The sequence below is a fragment of the Oxyura jamaicensis genome, chromosome 12 (assembly GCF_011077185.1).
Source record: "Oxyura jamaicensis isolate SHBP4307 breed ruddy duck chromosome 12, BPBGC_Ojam_1.0, whole genome shotgun sequence".
In the NCBI taxonomy this organism is placed as follows: domain Eukaryota; kingdom Metazoa; phylum Chordata; class Aves; order Anseriformes; family Anatidae; genus Oxyura; species Oxyura jamaicensis.
Window position 1 is genome coordinate 17,626,022 of NC_048904.1, and position 23,814 is coordinate 17,649,835.

Below are 23,814 nucleotides of genomic sequence, written 5' to 3' on the forward strand. Positions count from 1 at the left end.
TTAAGTATATGCACAGACTGCTCTAAATAGAGGCACGTGCTTTATATATAACCCCAAGTTTCCTACGCATACGTGACAGGGACAAAGAAATAATTAATTAGCTAACCACCGTGATTAAAATCAATTGATTCACATGCTCCAGAGCAGTGAATTCTTGCATCACTGGAGAAGTCTGGGATTGCTCTCTGCTCGGGGATCTTAGTCGCATCAGCAAGGTTGGTGATTCAGACATAAAGGAAATGGTAAGAATCCTTCTCTTGCATGCAGGCTTTGAGCTGCCATATGGGTTTATTCAACTGTTTACTACACCAGTCGGTAAAAACTGAACAGCTATTATAATCTTTGCTAAATGACATGGTAATTATGCTACCTCTGGAAAAAAAAAAAAAAAAAGGAAGAAAAAAATGGAAACTTAAAAAAAAATCACAATTCACTGATGTGTGAATTTCTCTGTTTTTATAATCTCTGAATTGAAATGCACTTTCTAACACACAGAGGGATATTAGAAATACAACAGAAACACTAATTTATTTTAAAAGAAAAAACGATTTGCGCACTCATTTCCTATGGAATTTAATTACCCAGGTTTCATAGTGTTTAAAGACTTCTTACATAGATCTTCCAACTCTCTTGTAAGGTCAGATGGTTTCTCTTTCCCCAACCTCTTTGTCTTCTGATTAATGAAGAAATAATTGCCCCTCCTCTCACCCCACTTAGTAAATAGGTGCAGAGGTGCAAGAGCAGCAGGGGTAGGAGAAGCGGGCAAGGGAACTGTCCCTGTGCCAGGCTGCGGGGCACGGCCAGGATGGGTACAAGCACCCTGCTGCAGCACAAAGGGGACCAACAGGCGCTCCACTGGCTAACGACAGGGACAAATGGAGGCTGTAATTAACAGAGGACGTGCCACCTCTCAGGCCTGACAAAGCCCCCACACACGGCAGCCTAGCTGGGCTAACGGAGAGTTTCTCCCTTTGTTCCCCTGCAAGGAAGGCAGCCAGGCCTCGCGGGCAGGCGCACGTGAAGGGCCGGCTCTCCTGTGTACCAGTGACACCATTTTGTCACTGGGATGTAAGTGCAGCAAACGGCGGAGCTAATTATTTGTTGGCAATGGCTCCTCTGAGAGCAAAGCCTCTGACACATGATGGAGAGGAGGCCTCTCCATATTCATATTTAATCATTACATGAATTGCACACACAAGCATGTTTAAACCCCGTCTGTCTGCCAGGCTTCAGTCCCGGGCAGCGGTTTTGCATCGCTGAACTCCGGTTTCACTATGGAAGCCCTCCCATCTTCACCAAGGACTTGGGGGGATGTTGGGAAGAAAGAAAGGGAGTATTTTTTTCTGTATTGATGATACTTAACATCATGGATATTTTAATACAATCAAGATCTTTTTTTTTCTTTTAGAGGGCTGGTGCTGGTTAGGGATAGTGGTGACTTGCTTTTAAACACAGACAATACAAAGAAGAAACCAAAAAATCCCCGTCATTAAGAAAGGGTGAGGGAAAGAAAGACTGTAAGAAAGAATAAGTGAGAGTTATTGCAAACTTGGATTTGGTGACTCACCAGTTTTACTTGCAGGCATCACACATATCCACTCATGACTCAGGGCAAATATGGGAAAGGATCGAAACCCTTATCATGGCAAATGTGTCTGGAAGCTGGAATCACTCAGAAAAAATGTTCTCAGGAGACTGAAAGACAAAAACATGTTTTAAAACTTCACTTAGTTAGAATCATATCAAAGCCTACCATTTTCCTTTGAAAATAAAAGGCAGTTACAGGCGCTGGAGGAGTGGGGAGCGTTACAGGAATATTTCTACATATCAAACGTTATCACACAGTGGGATTTATTTTGCTTTAAATTAAATTGAAACGTACAGTATTAAGCAAGGTTTTTAAAGATGCTGTTATTTCAGACTCGCAGTTTGCTCCTTCCGACAGGCAAGTTTATGTTCATCCTAAATACCAAAATGTGTCACCATCCAAATTCATATTCTGCTCAAAGACACCGCACTGTTTCATGAAATTTGGCTACTTTAACCTACTTTGCATTATCAAAATATAACGGTCTGAATTTCTGAAACATTTACTCTCTGCCTGCGCTCACCGCATCCCGATAAAACCTTAACAAAATGTAGGATCTCTTGTTAGCAATAATCTTTCCCCTGAGATAAGGAAAAACACATATAAGAACCATTTGATGTTCAGGGTGAAAAGGCAAAATTTGCAAACATCAGTTAAGAAGCACCAATTAGTAGTTTTTTTTCCCCAGCTATTAGTAACACAGATTGAGTTTAAGCTTAGCTTAGAGGAAGCTGTCGCTGCACAAATTAAACATCCGCTTTACTAATAAGGGTGTTGTAAAAGAGACGTATATGTTCTCCGTCAACAAAACAGCCACGCTGCCTACAAGCTGATACCGAACTCGGTGCCCGCCCGGGATTTAAGCAGCAGCTCCAATGGGAGGGCGCTCGCTGCCTCCACGCGCACCTGGGAGGGCCTCTGCGCAATGGGGATCTGCAGCAATGACCTCCAAGGAGAAAACAAACTTTGTGACAAAGGAAAGCATCCTGAGGGACTGGTGTAGGAAACAAAAAAAAATGAAGGCTAAGAGGCCACAGCGTACCTCCAGCCCCTGACTGCCCAGTCCTCTCCCTCCGTAGCGTCCCCAGCGCGGTGGCTGCTCACAGCCCTGCCACAGCCACCAGCGTTTTGGTGGTGGCGAGGACCTGACCTCACGGAGTTAATTGTTGCGGCAGCCCACTGCAGCCGTCCTGAGGAACATCTGGAAGCTTCTGTCTTAGCAATGACTGCATGGAATTTCATAAGACAAAAAAAAAAAAAAAAAAAAAAAAGAGAAAGGTTCTTCTCTGCCCCCCGGGCTCTCTCCCCTCCGTAGCTGAATGCATTACCGCGGCTCAAAGGAGACCACAACAGTTCAGAAACCTAAACACAGGGATTACGCGACCCTACTATAAATCTGTGCTACGCACTAAAAACAGATCCAAAAGGGGGTTTCGAACACCACTTATGCTAAACGTGATGTCTCTCTGGGAGGCTCCGAAATGCCTGCACACCGACAGTGACCCGCAGCTCACAGCGGCTCCATTTTATTCATGAGGAGCGGAGCGCTTCGGAGGAGCAACGGAGCGGTGTCACAACACACAGCCGAGGCTGGGTTTATCGCCGCGCTCGATGACAGATATGCAGACGGGTATGTAGCCGAGCAGAAAGCCGCATCGACACGTGTTGGGGCAAGCTTTCCCCGGCTGACCTGCTGCACCTCAGTACGCGACTGCTTTGTAGGCCTGAGCCCCGATACGGCTGTAGGGAGGGGATGGATTATTAGCCCCGTTTTAAAGATGGGGAATTGAGGCTCGTTTTGGGTAATGCTTGCTCAAAATATTTCGTGTTTTGAGCTTTGTGAGGCGAAGGGACTTGACTAAATAATACATTCAGCCTGCAGCAGATGAGGGCCATGGTAGGAGGAGGTGACCCCAGCTGGGCCTGTACCTTTGGCGTGTCTGGAAAACGGGATTTTTCTTACACCACCAAGAACTGACCTCACCAAAACACTCCACAAAATGTTTCCTCCCCACCAGCTCCCAACGGAGCCAGGCACGGAAGCTGCTTGCCAGGAAGAGCCCAGTGCAGCCCCGGGGCACCCCCATAGACCCAGCACGGGGACACCCCGCGTTCTGGGCAGGGGAAGGGTGGAGGAGGGAGAAGAACAGGGAATAGATTGGTTCTGATAAACTGAAGCCTTTAATGATCTACCCACGCACTTGAGTTCGATCTGGCATTGACAAATTGAAGCTTCTAACGATGCGCCCACACATCTGAATTGGACACTCCTTTCCGACGAGTTTCACAAAAATAGTCTGCCGGGTTAAAAACAGCAAACTCCGATAAAGCTGCGGTGTGAGCAAAACTGAGCCGCTCTGACTAACTTCTCCCCCAGCAGGTTCTCCAATGTGACCTCCAGTACAGATTTTCTCCTGCACCGCCTCACTCCCATACAGATCCTCCGAAGGCGCCGGCTGAGTAAGGGGGGATGAGATGCAGCAGCTTCTGCGTAGCTGGAGCACAGAGTCAATCAAATCTTGGAACATGAATCTGGGCTTCATTAATTCCAGCAATCACATCGTTTCTATTATCACTGGATTAATCAGAATAGGAAACCTATTAATCTGCCCCCAACAAAAATTAATCTTCTCGGTATTGAACAGATTCGAAAGACAAGTTTTAATATTTCACTACTTCCATCTCAGGGGCAGCAGTGGCAGACGATCTGGTGGACCACGACGAGCTTCATCTCACCCGCGTGAGGTCAGCCCCACCGCCCTTCGCGGTGCTCCCAGCCCTCTTCCCTCTCCTCCCCAGGGTCTGCCTGCTCCCGGCACGTTTCACAGAGTCACAGCATGGCACGGCATGGAAGGGACCTCGGGAGGAGGCGAAGCAACCGAGGTCACTGTTTCCTACATCGAACTGCAAAACAGGCTGTAGCATTTCATGCATTTAAGGAGTTGTCAAGAGCTTCCACTGTGGCACAAGGAACCGTGCCCGTCCTGTCTGGATGCTCCAGGGCTGCAGGGGCTGAAAACCCAACCCGGAGCACACTTTTTGCAGCGGGCAGGACAAAACCGATGTTAACTCAAACACAACCACGCGGCCAGGAGACCAAGAGGTACACCGGGGGAAAAAAGACATCCATAGGCACTTACACCCTGGGCTATATTTTGCATGATACGTTTCAAAGCCCGATCAAAGGTAAAACTTCAATCGGCTCACGCGCCACTCACATTAGGATGTTTATTGGCTGCAATGAGAATACGAAATAGTGCTTTAACTAATCGCTTCTTAAAGCCATGCTGCACGAAAGAAAACAGGTTCAACTCGTACATCAGTGCCTACGAGACCGCTCCAAAACAGACAACTGTAGGAAAAGTTGTGCCCATGTATACATATATACAAAACTGTTTTTAAGTGACTGTTTTAAATTAGGATAAATCTGTGTTCCACCAATTAAGCTCTGAATACATGGCTGATATCGTTCGCTATCTCAAACAAGCGGCACAATAAATGCAAAAATTCAAATATTTTAGAGAAAATACTTGGAGAGTTGCGACATTAATTTTGCCATATACAATCTGTTTCACAGAGATTTTAAAAAGTGTTATTGCCGCCCTGGGTACATTGGAATAGAGATGAAACCAGCATCCTCTCCTATTTACATATTAAAAAATACGTGCCTGCTTGGTACAGACTACCCAGCTTGCCGATGCACGACTCTGTTAAAAACAAACCTGCCTGCCCAGAGGATGCAAAGCTGCAGATGGGATGCAGCCCTGCAAGAAGTACCGCACTCCGGTGGGTTGCAAGCGAAGACAAAACGCTTGTTTGTCCTCCCCCGGAGCAGTCCCCGAGTCCAGGAGCGCCCAGGGGAGCGGGGCCGGAGCAGCTGCGGCTCCCCGGGGCCCCACCTGCTGATGGGGCTGTTTACCAAACACGCCGCCTGCAGCAGCCTGGAAAGCTTTCGGATCTCTGCAGCTCCTCTGCCAGATGGGTTACCAAGATGTTCAAGGGGAGCAGAAACAGAAAAATGTAAAACAAACAAGCAAACAGCACAGAAGAGCATCATCCCTATTCTTGTTTCAATCTCGTATACCTGTATTTAATTGTAGCTTCAGAAGCTCAGCAATTTCCCAAGGTTTTCCAACACAGATATGTCTCCAAAATAAAGAACTTTTTTAAAAAAACAAACAAACAAACACATGCCCAAAACACCCTTAAAAAGACTACGAAGGCTGCTGGCTGGGGGCACTTCGCTGCAGCGAGAGGTAACATTTGTTCTCCCCTTTCAGCTGGGATCCACCTCAACTTTTTGATGTTGGTTGGAGCTTTTATTTGCAAATAAGGCAGAGCTGCTGGGGATGGAGGACTCCTCCGGAGCGTGCCATGTGGCCTGCACAGATGTTCCTTTTATTCCCATGTCCCACAAGGCTCTGTGGCTCGCTGGTGTTAAACAGATTACGCAAGTAGAACACTTGATTTTGCATGTCCCCTTTTTTCCAACAGTTGTCTGATTTACTCGACTCATTTTGCTCCCCCTCCCCCGGAAAAACACCGCAGAACACACATAAAAATGAGGCAGGAGCAAGAAGTTTCTCCTCCAGGATCAGAATTTGCAGAAACGCTCAGCGTCAGCAAATAAAGTAGGAGTGCAAAAGAACAAAGCTCTTATTTTGACAGGAAAATAACTAGCTCCTTTGGTGCCAGGTTCTGCAGAAAAACCTTCATCATATCCCAGTAACACCAGTCGCTACAAGTATCGTAATCTCTCACCCCTATTTAGATGCCCAAATGAGAATTGAACTTTTTCCAAAAAACACCTAACACCAATTATTGGCGCTAAGCATTTCAAAATCCTTCAAAATCTGGCCTTCAACTCGGTCACAAAGAAGGGGCTTAATTTCCCGGCTGTCAGGCATCCCAATCAACAATTGAAGTCAATGGGATCTACACAGTACCTTATTAAAAAAAAAAAGGAAAAAAAAAAAAAGGGAAAAAAAGCCTGAGAGGCCCACTAAGCAGCAGCAGCTCCAGCAAGACAACCTCGCTGCACTGACAGCAGCTACACACGGCTTTGTGCATCAGCCACTTTGCTCTCCTGCTTAATTTGATTAATCAGTTTGGTATTATCCCCAATTAGAAAAGTGTCTAAGGGGAAAAATAATCAGGAAAAAAAAATGGTTAAGGCTAAGCCAAAGAAGAAAACTCCTGAATGTGCAGCTACTCAGGACTTGTGGCATTTAGGGAGGACACAAAATTAAAGCTAAAAAACCGCGGGCAAGCGCAAAGCCATCAGTGTTTCATGCAGACTGCAGATTATGATTTTTTTTTTTAATAAACTGAAACCGAATTCCAGATGTTGAAAGTTGGGAAGTAAAAAGCGCTTTAGCTGTACAAACACAAAGGTGAGACAAAAAATTCTGCTGAAACACAAACTGTACACTTTGCACGCCCCGAAGTGAAGCACAGCCGCCCCCTCCCCGTAACTGGGACGGTGTTTTGTGCCCTCCGTGTGCCAGCTCAGGTAGCAGCACAGGGGCTGCCCATTTTAAGGAGGGACAGGCTGCAGCAACAAGAGCTGAGGACTCCCTCTTTCAGCCCACAGAGAGGAAAGACCGTGGGCAGCTGAGAACAACGCTCACCTGGACTGCGCTGCCGTCTGCATCCTACCTCTGCAGCCCACAGGCCACGTCCATCAGCTCTGCACGGGCAGGGACGTGGCGGTCATGACCTAGTACATCCCCGAGGAGGCACAAACACACCTATTTCTTTCACGCCTCCCCAGCCAAGCAATATACGCGCTCTTTTGTCCAGGGGAAAAGTTTGGCACATGCCAGCAAGCACCCTCCTCTTCCTCCTCCTCCTCCCTTGAGGTGCCGCAGAGCTAAGCGTGCACCCACAGCACCCGGGTGCCTCCCAGGCTCACTTCAGACCAGCAAGGGGGCTGACACCTCGCTGATTTAAATCCCTAGCAGCTGCAGTTAATTGCAATCTCACCTGAACTCCCCCTCTTCTCCTTGCTAGCCGCTTGCCCAGCAGAGCAGCCCAAAACAAAGGTGGAGTCCCGTTCATCCCTGACGCAGCGCAGCAGCCCGCGAGCACCCAGGATGTACTGCAGCATCCAAACAACCCCGGCCTGGACTGGCACAAGTGGTTCTTGTTTCAATGGATGGATTCAATCACCGCTTCTGAAAGCAGAATTCAGGGCAGCATTTTGAGCTCACTGGTTTCCCCCGTGTTTATTTACATCACACGCAGCAGGCAGCATCTGCATCACTCGGCAGACGAGTGTACAAAATCGCACAGTATCCTGCCGCTTCCCACCAGCCACATCACAGAGGACACCGAATTTCAGCCCAAAACTCAAGGACAGCGGCAAACGCTGCGATTTCGATAAGAGGAAGAAAATTCATCAGCATACTTCACCAGCGGTGCAGTCAAAACTTGCACACTTAGTCACAGAAATATGACTGGACTTGTCTGCTACCACAAAACAAAGTACCGTCTAGTGGTTAAAATCAGAGGACATGATTCAGGAATGCAACCCTTTTCAAAGGAGAACTAAAACACATGATTAAGTGCTGTTGAAGTCAATAGGCTGATTCAGAGACCAACTTTTGGAGCAGTGGATAATACTCTCCACACTGCCATATGGCTCTCAGTCAAACTTCCTAGAAGCATTTGCTAATACTGGGTTCCACCACAGCTTTTGGGAGGCCTGCTTTTCTTTCCCTTTTTTTTTTTCCCTGTCTTTTTTTAAACATGCTTCTGGGATGATTTTCACCCACTCTGAAGATCCTCCAGGCTGCCACTGGCTGAGAGAATGCCCAACTGCGATCGCTCCGTAGCAGTGCAGACTCAGGCAGTAATTAATATTCTCAAATAAAAGGTTATCTCAGCATGCAGATTTATCAGGATCCAAATGCATTTTTTGCAGAGGGCACACAGAAACGAACTCCACTCTCCGTGCGCATCGTGGCCAGCCGGTGATGCAAACAACCCCAGAGACTCTTCAAACCTCCCAGGCACGCTGCCTTCACCATGGAGAGATTTCGCTCACCCCACCACCTCAGTAAGACATCTGTGGTGGGTTTTTTGTTCCTTCTCCTTCCCATCCAGGCTGTGTGCGGACAGGAGCCGCTCGTCATCGCCCCAGCAGCAGGGCCACCAGCACCGTGGGCGAGCGGCGTCCCTGCACCTCCATCCCCTCCTGCTCCCAGGCAGCTCTCCACCCTGCCAACGAGCAGCGAGCCCCAACCTTTCAGCAAGACAAACGTCTCCCCACCAGCACGCACGCTGACGTGTAGCAGCCCGGTCACAATTCTCGTTTGTGTTTATGCAGTGGGGAAGGGAAGGGGGGGAGCGCTGGCAGAGCCACCGGCCACCGACGGGCAGCTTGGGTAACTTCCTAACCCCTGCAAAGGTCCAGGAGTTGCTCTGTATGATCAGTCACGGAAAAACAAAAATAAAACAAAAGCCCAAGGGATTTTTGCTCGCTTTTTGAAAACTTAGCAGTCCACATAAAGGGTAACATCATCTGTAAGAAGTCTGAAAACACCCTGTTACTTTTTACAATGAAATTGATGTAATCCCAGCCCAAATCAGCCCTTCCAGCCATTTTGTCTGTTAGGAAACAGGGAAAGAGGAGGCGATACTTTTTTCTGGCTACTGAAGTGCTTCTCCTTATTCAATATCTAAATTAAATCAAATGGAGTATACTAAATAAGCCCATAAGACACAGCACACGATGCAAGAGACTTAAAATCCTTATCTCCTGAGCACTCCAGCTTAAAGGCTGATGTTTTATGTTCCCCTGCAGCGCACGGGGATCCTGCTGGCTTGGCCAGACTGTGAAAAAGTAAGCCTCAAATGACCAAATACAACTGCAACTTGAAAAGTAGGAACCAAACCAGACACAACAAACCACAGAGCAGCCGGCTGACCTGCCCTAACTCCTGGGCGAGGAGGGCGGCGTTTCCCCGCCGCCACGCTCCGCGCACGGCCGCGGGGGCTCTGCGGGGCGGCTGATAAGGAGCTCCCGATGGCAAGCCCACGAGCGGTGCCATTAATCACAGAGCTGTCCCCCCGACACGCCAGCGGCTCTGCCGGCACCGCAGCGAAGACAGCGAGCAGGCGGGAGCGTGAGCACGCTGATGGAGGGGCAGACCTGCGGGGCTGGGTGAGCTTACTGAATTGCACAGGGATGGATTCCTTAAGTTTAGGCGGCTCTTGAAATGCCGAGGAGGGCTAAGCCAAAATCCACAGCCCTGTCTGGATGCTTCACCTGCAGGTCCTGGCGGCGGGGCCATGCTGCTCGGAGTAGCCCACCCGTACACACCGCACGAACAAGGCTATCACGCAGAGGAGCAAGAAGCATGTTTTGGGTTATATTCTGCTCGTGTCGGGTATGGGCAGCCCCGTGGACACCTCGTGGGACAGGCACTCGTTCAACCCCACTATCAGCTCCTGATTTCAGATGTATTTCTTTCCTGAATTGTAATTAAAGCATAATTACTTTTATGTAATACATTTTATGTGTCCTATTAAAGGGGCATTTGCCACAATGAAGAGTCAAGCAGCTCAAATATTAAAATGGGAGCAAAACTATTGTCAATAACAGTGACATAAATTAATATTGGTAGTTAATTAAGAACGGCAGTATTCTCTGACTTTTATTGGAAGACGAAGGCTTCTCACAAAATTCCTGTTACCAAACAATCTAATTTACTGAAGCGCTCAGCTCTACCAGCTCCATCTAGTTAGCTTTATTGTTCCACTCCTCTGCCCTACATTTGGCGTTCCTGCCCGCAGAAACAAACCGCACAACGTACCTTATTTCCTCCAAAGAAAACCTCTGTAACTATCACATCTACTCAGTATATTTGGAGGTCAACATTCACAACTCTGCCTATATATATATATGGATTTTTTTTGCTCGTTACTTTTCAACTTCTAAGTGCCAGAAAACTGTTTCAAAAATAAAACGTGTCTCTGGACATGGCAATGCAAAAATCATACTTCCACCGGACCAGACTTCACAGCCTATAAAGAAAAAAGGGGGGGGAGAGAGAGAGAAAGAGAGCAAGTCAGCCACTTGGTGATGCAGAGCAGCAATGGGGCTGGAGCTGTGATGGCAGCACTGGGACATCCTCAAAACCAGCACCATGCTTTCAAACAGCGCAAAGCAAAGCGCCGCCGCCGGTGCAGCCAGTCCGCAGGTCACCACAGGCCTGCAGACATCATGCTGGGATTTGCAAAGAAAAAAAAAAACATGGTGAATTTTAAATCTTTTTGTTGTTGTTGTTGTTGTTGTTTTTTTTCTTCAACGCCCCCCAGTCGATAGGAACTGGGCACATTGCTCTCCAGGAGCACTCGGAAAAGCCAAGTTAAAATTGCTGCGGGTGAGGGGGGAAGCCTGGCCTCGGCCAGCATCCTCTGGCACGAAGGCATTTCCTGCCATCAGCAGAGGAGGAATCAAACCATGCTGTGAGAAGCTCCTCACCGAGATACCAACAAGTAACGTTAAAACAAGAGCAACTCCCTCACAGTAATAAGGGGTAAGGAGGACAGAGAGAAGGGGGAAAAATAAATAATAATTAAATAAAAGACACCATCCCACAGTAGTAACTACAAAGAATTTCAAGGCCCAAATCAGTATTTATTTCTTTTCTTAATTAAAACAGTTCCACAAAGCAGCATTACTCCAAGCCCACCCAAAGCAGCGAGAAGCCATTTTTACCATTTAATCAAACACAAAGCTGATATGCTCACATAAAGGATCAAGACAAAATAAGATATGTGGGCCGGCGATCTGAATGCCAAGTTTTGCCCATGTGAATTCAGTTATAAACGCTTGGAAAATGTGATTCCTTAACTTAGAAATAGCAGCTGGAGCATTCAAAGGTACTCCAGTAATTACTGGAATGCTTGCTGAAAAACTAGACAGAAGCTAACATCTTACTTACATTAAATACACATTCACCACAAATTAAAAGAGCCACAGGAAAAAAAAAAATAAAGAAAAAAAAGAAAACAATCAGGCAAGCAGATGTTAAAAAAAAAAAAAAGACAAGAAGGGGCCAGATGCTCATTCCTGGTACTCAGTGCAAGCCGAAACGACCCGCGCGCCGTAGGCGCTCCACGCCGCCAGCCTCCCCCAAGCCAGTGATGCTCGGCGCTTCTCAGCAGCCGAAGGGAGTCAGATTTTCACCTCTACATCTGTAAGTGGTAATTTCATCCCAGATACTGGCAATAACACGCTGCCTTAAAATCACAGAAACGCTGCCTAGTCATCCGAGACAACAGTAAAACAAGCAACAACGCCAAGAGTAGTTGTCTACTACTGCCTGGGGGACTCATGGGTTTAGCAACCGGGCTGGCATAAGGATTATATTATCGAGGAGCGCCCTATACTGCTTTATTAAGTGCCAGTGAAATGTCTACTGCATGCGGTGCCTGAGAAATACTTCAGGAAACACCAACCACAATGAAGAAAACTACAAATGGAGCTACTTGACCGCTCCAGACTTATTATCAGCTGCTGTTCCCTGACAATAAAACCATTTGGGAAATAATGATGCGGTGACACTAGCCAACAGATGGGTAGGAGAACCTCATTGTGCTGCACATAAAACCCCGGGATGCACTGGTAGGAGAAGGAAGTCCACACCCAGGCTCTGGAAGGAGGCACACGAAGAGAAGTTATCTGCAAAATGTGCATCACACTCTCCTGGCTCTCTTCACACCTCCCCCTTCGCATCCCCACTCCCATGCACCTTCGCGTCTATTCCCACACTTCTCTCGCTACCCACATCCTGAACATATTTATGTTGTAAATATCCATTTGGAAGCATTTTGTATGCTTGTGGCACAGAGAAGGATGCTGCTTTGAGTTTCATAAGGCAGCTGTCTCACCATGACCCTTCTCTCCCTTTCCCAATTGCACAGGAGGGGAAAAAATTACTTGGCCCTCAACCTTATCTTTTATCCACTCAGGAACCAGATTATTGCCTAATAAAACTTCACTGCAAAGCTATTAAAAATTAAAGGGATATTTCCCTTCCTACATAATGATTTGTCAAAAGCCAGACCTAAATCAGGATTGATGAGGTCTGTGGTACCCTTTTTTTTTAATTGGGCAGAAATTTTGGATTTTTTGCAGCCCTTCTCACTTCTGACAGGCACAAAATTTCTCCTTCAGTCCCCCAGACCTTACTTCTTCATCGAGATGAAATAACAGGTGAAAGGCAGCTGAGCCAGCAGAAACATTCCCACTGTCCTTCAAGGAAACACGCACAAGAGTCCAAGTAGTTGGTATGATTCAGAACTAGTGGTAGAAAAAGGACAAACCAGATTACAGCAACACAGGGGACTCTATCCAAAACCTGCATCCAAAGAGACTCCTGCTAACATATGGTGGAAATGTGACTTTCTGCAAATATCCTCTGCAGAAGCCAATTCCTCTCCTCCACCCAAGCCACGTCCAATAGCTCTAGTAGAACGAGCTGTTACTTACACGCATTAGTCAGGATAGGCATCAGCCATGATACAAATTTTAATCCATCTAGCTAATGAGGAATCTGCCATCTAGTTAACATGGTCAGACCCTCCAGAGAAATTAAAATCCACCTATTCAGACTCCTCGCTAACTGATGTGCTGCCCATCCCGGAGGGCGGTGGAGGCTTTTCGGAGGCACCGTGTCCTGCTTTCCCTCCGCGGGAAGGCACCGCTCCGCTCCACCGATACAAAGAGAGGCACCCAAAGCAGAATCATGCTGGAAAACAGAACTTGGAAAGAATGCGTTAGCAACTTCAATCCAAATATAAAATGCATTTAAAGGTCATAATTTGCATAACTACATCTCATGTTTTTTGTTGTGTGTTTTCTTTTTTTTTTTTCTTTTCTAAACTGCTTTATCCTGGAAGGTGCCGAACACTTCTGAGAATTGCTGAGCACCTCTACTTCTCGCTTAAAGTTTTAACAACTCTTAGGACTGCTCACTGTTTGGCAGGAGCAGCGCTGCAAGGCATTCTAGGACCACGCTAATAGATACATAGCACTTCAAAAAAAATAATTAAAATCAACAAAATAATTAGAGAAGGTATAGAGCCCTGAGAGTGCATGGCGTCACCATGACACACTGCTATTACCGGGCTGACATGGGAGTTTCCCTTTCTTCTAACGTGTTCTTGGTGGTGGATTCAGAAGAGCAGCAAGCAGCATCCAGTTGTGACAGGAAGAACACAAAAGCCATGGGCACGAATTGCCCCAACAACAAACTTCATTTAAAAGCTGCTACAACCTCTATCCGATGAGTCAGGTACACTGATCCCCTAAAATGTCTTTGCCGAACCCACATCCAGCCCCAGGAAAAGTGTCATATTTTCCGTTACTGGAAGACCAGTAAAGGTCTACAAGGAGAGTCCTCTTTAACAAGAGCGAAAATCGGGAGGTTTCAAAACATTACACTCGTGCTTCCTGCACAAAATTAATTATAACAGCCAATCTGTGCTGTTGCTTAGTCTGCTGGGGAAAAGATGAAACGGCTGAATTGGTACCAAGGCTAAGGAAGGACTGAGGAGCACGTCTGAGGATGCTGCAGAAGTGGTATTCTGCCTTCTCCTGAAGCATGAAAGGAAAGTGTGGATACATCCAAGTCTGCAGTCCCTCAGCTTGTATAAACCCGTCTGCGAAGATTAGCGTGCGAGGTGTCGGGTTCAGAGGCTGCACGCAGCTCTATCACCATTAGCACCTGACTGATGATTGACACAAACCACACACCACCTACAAAGGCATTGCACAAACCGAGCGTGTGTGAAACACAGGCTTTCCAAAAACCCTCTGCAACATCTTATGATGTTTTCCCACATTTCAACCCAAAAAAAAAAAAAAAAAAAAAAAGATCAAGGTTGCAATATCAGTGTTAAACAGGATCTTTCATTTCCGTGGCATCTGCTTGCATTCCTTACAGAAGTTAAGAAATACTGTGTTTATTCTGGACTCGGCACAAAATCCTTCCACCAAAAGCACGTCCCTCCCAGTGCCTGGCTGCAGACAGTGCCAGTACACGGGGACCCACAGCACGCGGGCTTGGTAGGAAGCAAAGTGTATCGTCTGAGAGGCTTTGCATACTCAGGTTTTCAAGATGTACTTTTTCTTTCCCCTCTTAACAGAAAGGGAAGTAAAGAGAACATACTTTTTTTGTGAAAATTGCAGCTACTTCAAGGAAGGCACTGAAAACCTCGTCATTAAGTTCATGAAGCCCTCTGGACTTCCCATGGCACTGTTAGTCATGGGGTCTTTACAAGAAATGCCCCAGCCCTGACTAACTGTTAAGAGAGAATGATGATACACTCTCCTCACCGTCAACCCTAAAATACACATCTGGTGAGAACTTCTGCATTTTTGGCGCATGCCCTCCCAGTCTCACCCTCCTCACTCAGCAGCGTGAGGAGACCACGGCTCCTGACACCTGGGCCACCTTACCTGGCTCTCTGCAGGCCCCCGAGGAACAGCTCCACCCAACAAAGCACCCAGGCCTTTAGCAACGTGCAAACCCCGTAACGTCCCCCCCAGTCTCCCAAACTTGCATTCTCCAGAGAATGTGAGGAGATTCGAGGGGACGCCCTCTCCTCAGCGCAGCTGTGGTGGGAAGGCCGAGGTGGATGGCCCAGAGGACAGGCATCCAGGGCTGTTCAACGTCAGGAGTGCCTCAGACCACAGTTTCTGAGAGGGGAAATGCGACCGCACGTCTGTGCTGTGGCCTGCACTGGAAACATGTCATCAGCTCATGGAGGACAATGGGACGGTCCTAGATGATTGAATGCCAACAGGCTGCGCAGGGAGGCGTTGCCATAAATCTAGCCATGCCCAGACTCCCACAGCAGAGAAGGCTGCAGAGACGGTTTGGCACAAAAGGCCACAGTTTCCGTGTGGTTTTAAAAGGTAAAGATTCAAATCAACAAGGAGCTCTTGAGAGTCTCCGTGACCAACCCATAAAAGGCCTACGAGGTCCTGCACCAACCATGACGTGGTCCCAGACAGTCCCATCACCCATGGAGGTTACAACCACAGCAGCATCTTCCTCCCCTGTGCCAGAGGTCCTGCTGGGGACAACTGCCCCGAACTCGACACAAACCTCCCCGAGGACATTTGGGCAAGAGGACATCCATGCGTGACCTCAACAATGTCATGTACGGCCTCACACATAGTAAGAGAAATCCACGGGTTTGCTTTGTTGCAAGGCGCGTTTTGCTTCGCTATGCTTTCCTGTTTGTTTGTTTTTAAATATCCTGGCAGTAGAAAGAGAGTCACTGTTTTGGTTTTTTCCCCACATATGCTATATAGTTTTCCCTCTCACACTCATTTCTTGCTTACTCAGTAGACTATAGTCTGCTTCTCTCACACGAACATTAGCTGTGTTTGTCCCCAAACTATATCATAATCCAACTGCTTTGTGTCATCCCACCAGCCCTGCTCAGGCAATGAGGATCAAAATATTTTCCGTGGGATGCTGTGTGGAGAGATGGGCATATACGTTCTTTCAGAGCAAAGATGACCTACAAGGCTGAAGAGTGCGCAGAAGTGTTTTGGCTAGTGAACTCGGTAAACACAACATGAAAAGAGGGAGTAGTGCTACAAACAATATCAAGGCTTTGTTTGTACAACTGCACTGTTTTCCAGACACACTGCTAAGAAAAATACTGCTTTTCAGCTACACAATGCGGCAAGCCCCCCTGCAAATTACTACCCAATATGACCACATTTTCAGCAACATTTAAACACGGCCAATAAATTAGTAAGGGACATCCCAACTATCATCAACAAGTAGGTCTCGTTAATTCTGGATGGCTGGGAGAGAGGCACGTAAAACAGTCCACACCAGCACTCAAAGGCCTCTCGGAAGCGTTCCCCACCCTCGGCCATCCAGAAGCACTGGGACAGAGCCCCCGTGCCCGAGGGGAGCGGGACGCAGCCGTCCCCCCGCCACGCCACTCGCCCTCCATCTTTGCAAGCTAGAATGAACTTCCCTGACAAAACGCAAATACATTAGAAAAATACCCAAGCCAATTAAGATACAAGTGTTTAAAGACACGAGTAGTAATTACAAATGTATTATTCATACCTAATTTACAAGATGAACTTCTTTCGGTAAAATATTAAACTGTTTACACGCATTCAGGAAGACAATTTCCAAACCGTGCGCGTCCTGCTCTGAGGCGGCGACTATCGCTGTGCAACAACTCCACAGACTTACAGTGTATGCTATGTAGTAATCAGAAAATGTTTGACCTCAGATATCTACTTGACCCCACAGAAATGCAGACTCGCTTGCTATAAAATCCTAAACAATGGGGCAGACAAGGTCACAGGGTCAAAGCAAGTATTAACAGGTCATTGTGCAACCCACTTGGGAGCAATTACTTCTGGTCACGGCTAAGTGGACACTTGATTGAATACCACTAAGACAGCTCACATCCCACAGATAACAATCCTCACAGCGATTAAGAATTAAAGCCCCCATGATTCAGCCTTTATTACTCAAATGAACCTAACTATTCCATAAAAAACTCTTGGTATATGCATGATGCAAGGTCTAAATTGAAATGCCACCTCATTAAACAATAATATCTAATTTTATCTAAATGAATTTTCATGAAAGTACGCCACACAGCTCAGGAATTTTTAAAATGAATTATCACAAGCGATACATAATTTCACCAAAACTGCTGCAGGAAAAAAAAAATCAGCTTCAGGGATGAAAGGGAAACATCTATGCCGAATGGAAATTGCACTTCTTTCTGTTTGCAGAAAGGGTAAAAGGGGGATTCAGGGCTTCTACCAAACAATAGAGCCAGATTTTAATCAAATCAACACCTTCCTATTATGTCAGGTACATCCATCCTCCCCTGCCAAACAGTAACTGCACCAACAAGTGCCAAGTATCGCTGCGCACACACAAGCCACTTGCAGAAAAAGGGGTGTCAGTGTGCATACGAAACCCTTCAAACTGGGGTTTATTATCGTAAGCCGTTAAAAAAGCAACCCAATTACTCTGGATGCTGACTGGCACCCATTCCTTCAGCTGCACAGTTTCTGAAATAACTCCATGCCTGTGGGCGCATCCCCTCCTGAGGGGTGACAAACCTGCTTGGGCACCTGCAGATACGAACGTGTGCTGGCTTTCAATTTGAGAGCTCTTAATTATTTTACAAAAGCTACAAAAGTACAGATGAGATGGCCACTTGAAAAGTTCTGTCACAAATCACTGAGAGAAAAAAAGCACGAAGTAGATGTAATTTTCAGATTTTAACTCCAGGAGAAGGTGCTGCACATCCCACTGCCCCACGAGTACCCATCAGCTCTAAAGGTGGTCTCAGCCTCTCTTCTAGAGTTTCACGTGTAACTTTTTCCAAAATCCTGGCTCTCTCTCAGCCTCCCCAACCCAACCAGTTACTGGTAAGGAGCTGGCACGCAGAAAGTCCATGGTTTTTTCTACAGGCTATGCCTTTCACAGGAGGATGGGACCAAACCAAACCGAAGATGTTCTCCAAGGTAACTAGCCCATAGCAAAGAGCCACTTGCAGTGGTGTTGGCAGCTGGATGGGGCACAGCACTGAAAGCTTGTGGAGGGGCATCAGGGAGGTGATGCTGACACAAGCCAGGTCCCTTCTGGGACCCAACTCCTTGGCCCCTTCCCTGCTCTGCCACCACGGAGCAATGCCTCAGGGCTATTTAAGAGCACTGCAACCACAGACACGTGGATGTACAAATTATGCATGCATGTTTGGAGGCCATTTTAGAGCCTGGCTCGTGAGTCATACAGAAAGTAGATCAAGAGAAAAAAAAAAGTTTAAAGATCCATTTTTGGTATTCTTGGTACAGCAGCATAGCTTTGCCTTTTTTTTTTTCTTTGCCGTTTTCTTTAATATTGAAACTCTCTTGGCCTTCTTTCTGTAGCTGTTGGAAAATTCTGAGTTAAAACAGGAGTCTTACATTGGTGTTAATACCACGATAGCTAGCTGATAACATATCAGATACATGAAATTCAAGCCTGACGGACTGGTGTTCACCACCATTGATTGCTGCACAGGAGTTCACGAGGAATGAAAAGCTGCACGGTAGCTTCTCCCTTGTCCTGCTGCCAGCGAGGTGTAATAACGCTATTATGAAAAGCAAACAGGGATGAACTCTGCTCAAAAGAAGGTGAAGTCTCAACTCAGAAATCAATTGCTGCATCAGTCGTGCCCCTACAACTGAGTAATGCTGTTACAAAGTTCATCGAGCCCTCAAGATCCTCACCCTGGCAAGGCTCGCAGTATTGTGCATATTTTATTGGCGCTGAATATTCATCTGGTGGCAGCATCTGGACACCAACCAAGGCTGCCACAGTGGGGAAAAACAGTGCTGGAGTTCAGCCACCAGCTGGAGACTTCATGGGGAGGTCCACGCTCCATTTTCCATGCTTTCATGGACTTTCAGCCAAGCTGCACACCCTGTACCTTTGCCAGCCCAGGTCTGGGTTGAGGATATCTGGATTCTCCACCAGGAGGGAAGATGTGCTGTGGAGCCCAGTACCCCACCATGACAGCAGCCAGGGCCAGGGGGCTGCCAGGTAAAGGAAAGCACATGAGAGCCCCAGTACAAAACAAGATGTGCTCTCAGGGAAAGCATCCCCTGCACACCTGAGAGGGCTGTAATTAAACTTAGTAATTACTAAGTGCTGCCCTAACCCCTGCCTATTGCTGTGCAGAGCTTATGGCAGCATTAAGGTTTGGCAACTCACTCCCTGTTTGTGGTGACTCCTGGACTGGGAAAAAAAACATACTGCTGGTACCCTGCTGAGCCTGGTCTTACCCATCATGTACCCGCACTTGGTATTAAGAGCGCACCCAAGTCACACTGACAACCACAGACCTACTGCCAGGTAGCTCACACAACCGTTTTTCAGATGTATGTATTTTTTAGAAGCGCACACAGTATTTTAAGCTTGCCCGCAGTTCCCTGCTAGCACATCAACACTGACAAAGCAAGATGTTCAACTTCCAGTCTCGACTCGGACTTCCAGCAAGCGGGCATGTAAAAGAAGCCCAGATTCACCGGGGGTGAGCAGTGACACTCTGCATACCCTCCCCTTGTTAGGAGCTGGAAGAATCACTGTGAAGGGGGCCTCAGCCCATACCTACGGCCGGGGTAAGGGATCAGCACGGGATTGCTGCAGGGAGAGGAAACTGGGAAACCCGAAAGGAAACGGCTGGGCCAGATAAACTCCCCGATCCCGCTCTTGTTAAACAAGGACACTTCTGGTTCAGGAACAGACGGGAAGAGAATCCTCTCCATGGCTAACCCAGGGGAGGTGGAGATGCCTGAAATAAAGTCCCTTTGACTCCAGCTGTGTCTCTGACAGCCTGACTCAGACATGGACTGAGCAGATAACAGGCGACCATTCATTGGCTTGACCAATGCACAAAGGCAAGAATTTCCCTTCTTAGAGAGTTTTAATGATAGAGCCTTAGAAGCCAGTTAAAGGAGAGAGACTGAGAATGAATGCGCTAGGGATGAGCCCCAGGAGGTTGCTATTAATATTCCCTTGAAGCAGACACCCCGATTTGCAGCGTTTGAAGGGAAGAGTGAAATCACACAATGGAAAGCGCAAGGCACGTTCTTCAAGTGCAACATCGCACAACTGCAGAACTGGAGCTGAGCTCTGACTAAAGTTTTTCCACTGCTCTGGTCTAGTGGACTACTAACTTTCTTTTTCAGTCCCCACCAAAAAATGCTGACCCATGAGCGCCTGTCTTCCTTGATACTCTGAAAAAAAAAAAATGCAACTAAGCAGCTGGCCTGGGATGTTGGCCAATTCTCTGTCCAGGAAAGTTTTTCATATGTCTGCTTTTGAAAATTGAAGATGGGAATATATTCCACATGGACAGAAAGTCTCAGAGCAAGCCTACAGGTGCTCACCATCCACACCAGCATCCCCTCGTGCTGGGGATCCTTCCAAAACGCCCCTCTGCCACAAGACCCTGCCACAAGACCGCGTGCCTTTGCAAGGATAAAGCAGCCAAAGAGAAAACAAGTTTTCAGCTCTGCAGCTTCTTTCTATTCAGCTTCCTGCAACACTTGCCTCCCTTTCTGATACAGCATACTTCAGCTGCCTGGAGCTATTCTAGTTTACACGGGGCAGTCAGAACAGAAGGCCAACATCTCTTGCTATTTTTGCTCATGGCTACCTGAGCAAGCAGCTCCCGTGCTCCACAGAAGCACCTTCTTAATGAAGCAGCTATGAGATCAATGTTGTACGACTTCCAAGAGCAAAACAGTTTACAATTAGCTGAAGGTCTGGTATTTGACGTTTTTTTATGGCTCTTTTACAACTGTTTGCAAATCTTTTCTTCCTTTAAATTATTCTGAAAAGTGTTAGGGGAAAGCCAAAAGTTATTTTGTGCAAGCATGTGTCTACTTGCATGAATCCAAGCGTCTTTTTAATTTAAAAGCACCATTACAAACACTTGTATTTACACGATGGCTGTTTATGTAATGCTTTAAAGAAAATCTAAACGGAGCACAGAAGCCAATGCTATGCAGAAGACAGTGGGAATCAGCGAACGTGCTCCTGGGGCAGTCCAGAAGATGGCAAGACACAGTGCCTACGCCATGAGGATTCAATAAAGAAGCTAGATTTCCCCAAAAAGAGCTTCTGATGCACTCTCAGTACATTCATACCCTATGATTTTTAGATTTCTCTTCTCATCTAGATTCCTTTGAAGCTGAGGACCACCATTTCTGTATTAATCCAGCATTAACATAAAAAAGCTAGAACACAGACACAACTCTCCCATGTGGACACAACCCTCCAAAATTCAACCTGAGATTTTTTAATTTTCTTTTTTGTTTTGGTACAGGCAATGCTGGAATTAAGCTCAAAAATCACTCTTCAAACAGGCTGTTTCTGAATCCACACCTCGCTTCCTTTCATTCAGGCCCACAAACCTTTTAGCACTCCCAAATCCAAGTCACAAGTCCGGAACAGGCTGGTTTTCAAGCACAGAGCGGGCCGGGTCTTGGCTCTCAACAGCATGGCACAGCCCCTAGCCCTCGCCTCAAAGTATCGCCTTTTCTGAGTGAAAGTGCAAGAGAAATCCTTCACAGATAAAAAGCATGTTCTAGCCCTAGGCCTGTCAGCATGGCACATGTCTAAAGAGAAAAAGGAATCTGCATGATAGAGACTTGAAATGCAGGTGCCTGGATGGAAAAGAAAACTTCCAAAGGAGGTCTAAGTATGTGAAGGAAAAAAAAAAAAAAAAAAAAAAACAAAAAAACAACACAAAGGAAAAATAAAGGGATGCACATTTGCAAGAGAACACAGGACAAAAAACAAAAGCAACTACACCTGTACAAAACGTCTTTCTTTGCCAAGTGTTTTAAGAAGTCTGTACCTTCATTTTAGTCTCTAGCCAAGAAGATTAAAGCCGCTTTCACCCTCACCCAAATCACCAAGGAGACCGAACCTCCTTCAGCTTTTTACTGCAGAGAAGTTCGCGTGCAAGAGAAGCACCTCCTGAGCCCGGGATCACAGCTTCACACCATCGTCCCTGCTGCTGGGGCTCCTCTGACCCCCAGGAACCAGCCAGGCTCGAATGTTTCCACCCTGGCACCGCGGCCAAGATGCCACACGCAACTGCAGAAGCACCTTGTTGGACAACACGGCGCGATCAACGCCGCCCTTTGATTCTGTTATACCTACGGTTTGGCAACGCGGCGCCGGAACCCAGACTGCCGGTATGCGAGCTCCTGCCTCTTCCAGGGCAGCCGAGCTCCAACCAGAAGGATGCCTCCAGCAATGCGGAACGCTACCAAGTTATGTGCTCTTATGCAAGTTTGGGGTTTCTTAAACATCTGAAGGCAAAAAAAGAAATCAATCCAGTAATCCTTGTTGATTATACTGATGATAATTACACTTGTGTTACGCCAACAATATCTTCAGCCTTCCGAGTGCCAGGGCTTTGAGATAGCTGCACTGCCTCGCGGAGGCTGACAAAGCTGCAGGTTTTAGGCACTAGAAAGAGGACAGCAGGCATCAAAGGGGGTTTGGGGACGCAGGACAAGTGCACCAGCTGGACACTAATGCTTTTCTGAGAAACAACTCTATTCCTAACCTGGGCACAAAGCACAGCCTGAACGTTCCTCAACTGGTTTCTCCTGTGAAAGCAGAGCAGTCAAGGTGTGAGGGCACAGAGGAACAGACGGGCCCCAGCCAGGAGACGAGCTGAAGATGTCAACGCGACAGAGCGAGCATTAAGAGGGTGCTTTCTGCAGTTCCAAACACAGACACTTGTTCTGCTCAGCAGCCCCAGCCGGTGCTCCCCACGCCCCCAGGGCCGGAGCCCAACCAACCTCCTCCTGCTGCAAGGGTGGCACAGACACGTCCCCTGGGACGCCCAGCCACCCCGAGCTGGCTTCTTCCAAGCCACATCAGCAAAAACTCCCCCAAACCCACTTACCTCTCTTCACAGTCAGGTACTGGGCGATTTGTTAAACTGCAGACCCTTACTATTTTTTTCTCAGGCAAAGGCTTTACATGGGGGAAGAACTTTGCGAGGTCTGGAGGGCTTGATCCAAGCGATGCATTGAAAGCCGCTCTCCTCCAGCGATGACACCAAGCATGTCCAGCTCCCCAGATATTTTAATATACGTTTCACAACACAAGTATATCGTGTGGGAAGAGACAGAACAGGCAGCGCATCACAGTTTGCTTGGCTGGATCCTGCCCAGCTGCGGGATCACCGGCGAGCAGCAGATAAATTCAAGTCCCGTTCTGACACCGGCTCCTGTTGCTTTTGGCGAGCTGCTCGGCACCAAGCACGCCCAAGTTTCATCGCTTTCTATGTGCATATATATAGACACGTGTGTACATACATACTGTAGGAATCGTATTTATTCAACCTCCTACAACGCTCAGGAAAGCAACAAATTATGCTAAAGCGTTTGAAAGCGAGGAGCTCCATCGGAGACAGAGATCAGAGTCCTCGAGAGAGCGAGCGGTGATTTCACAGCCGCCTGTGAAGCTCCCGGGGCTTTGGAGCGAACAGCCACCCTCAGCCTTTGAATCTCACAAACCATTCGAGCAAACTTAAAGACGGGTGAAAAATTACTAGACGTCTTTGGAAAAAAAAAAAAAAAAAAAAAAGTAATAATAATGATCAGAAAACACCACAGCCAACCCAAACCACTTATG

At 47.1% G+C, this 23,814-nt stretch overlaps 1 protein-coding gene across 4 annotated transcripts in view; it reads right to left on the reverse strand.

The window, feature by feature from the left end:
• Positions 1-23,814, reverse strand: part of FOXP1 (forkhead box P1) — a 365,602-nt gene that overhangs the window by 324,704 nt on the left and 17,084 nt on the right. For all 4 annotated transcript variants that reach the window (XM_035338132.1, XM_035338123.1, XM_035338131.1 and 1 more), the window contains exon 2: positions 1,568-1,695. The gene's annotated coding sequence lies outside the window, so the exon portion shown is untranslated. The remainder of the gene's footprint in view (positions 1-1,567; positions 1,696-23,814) is intronic.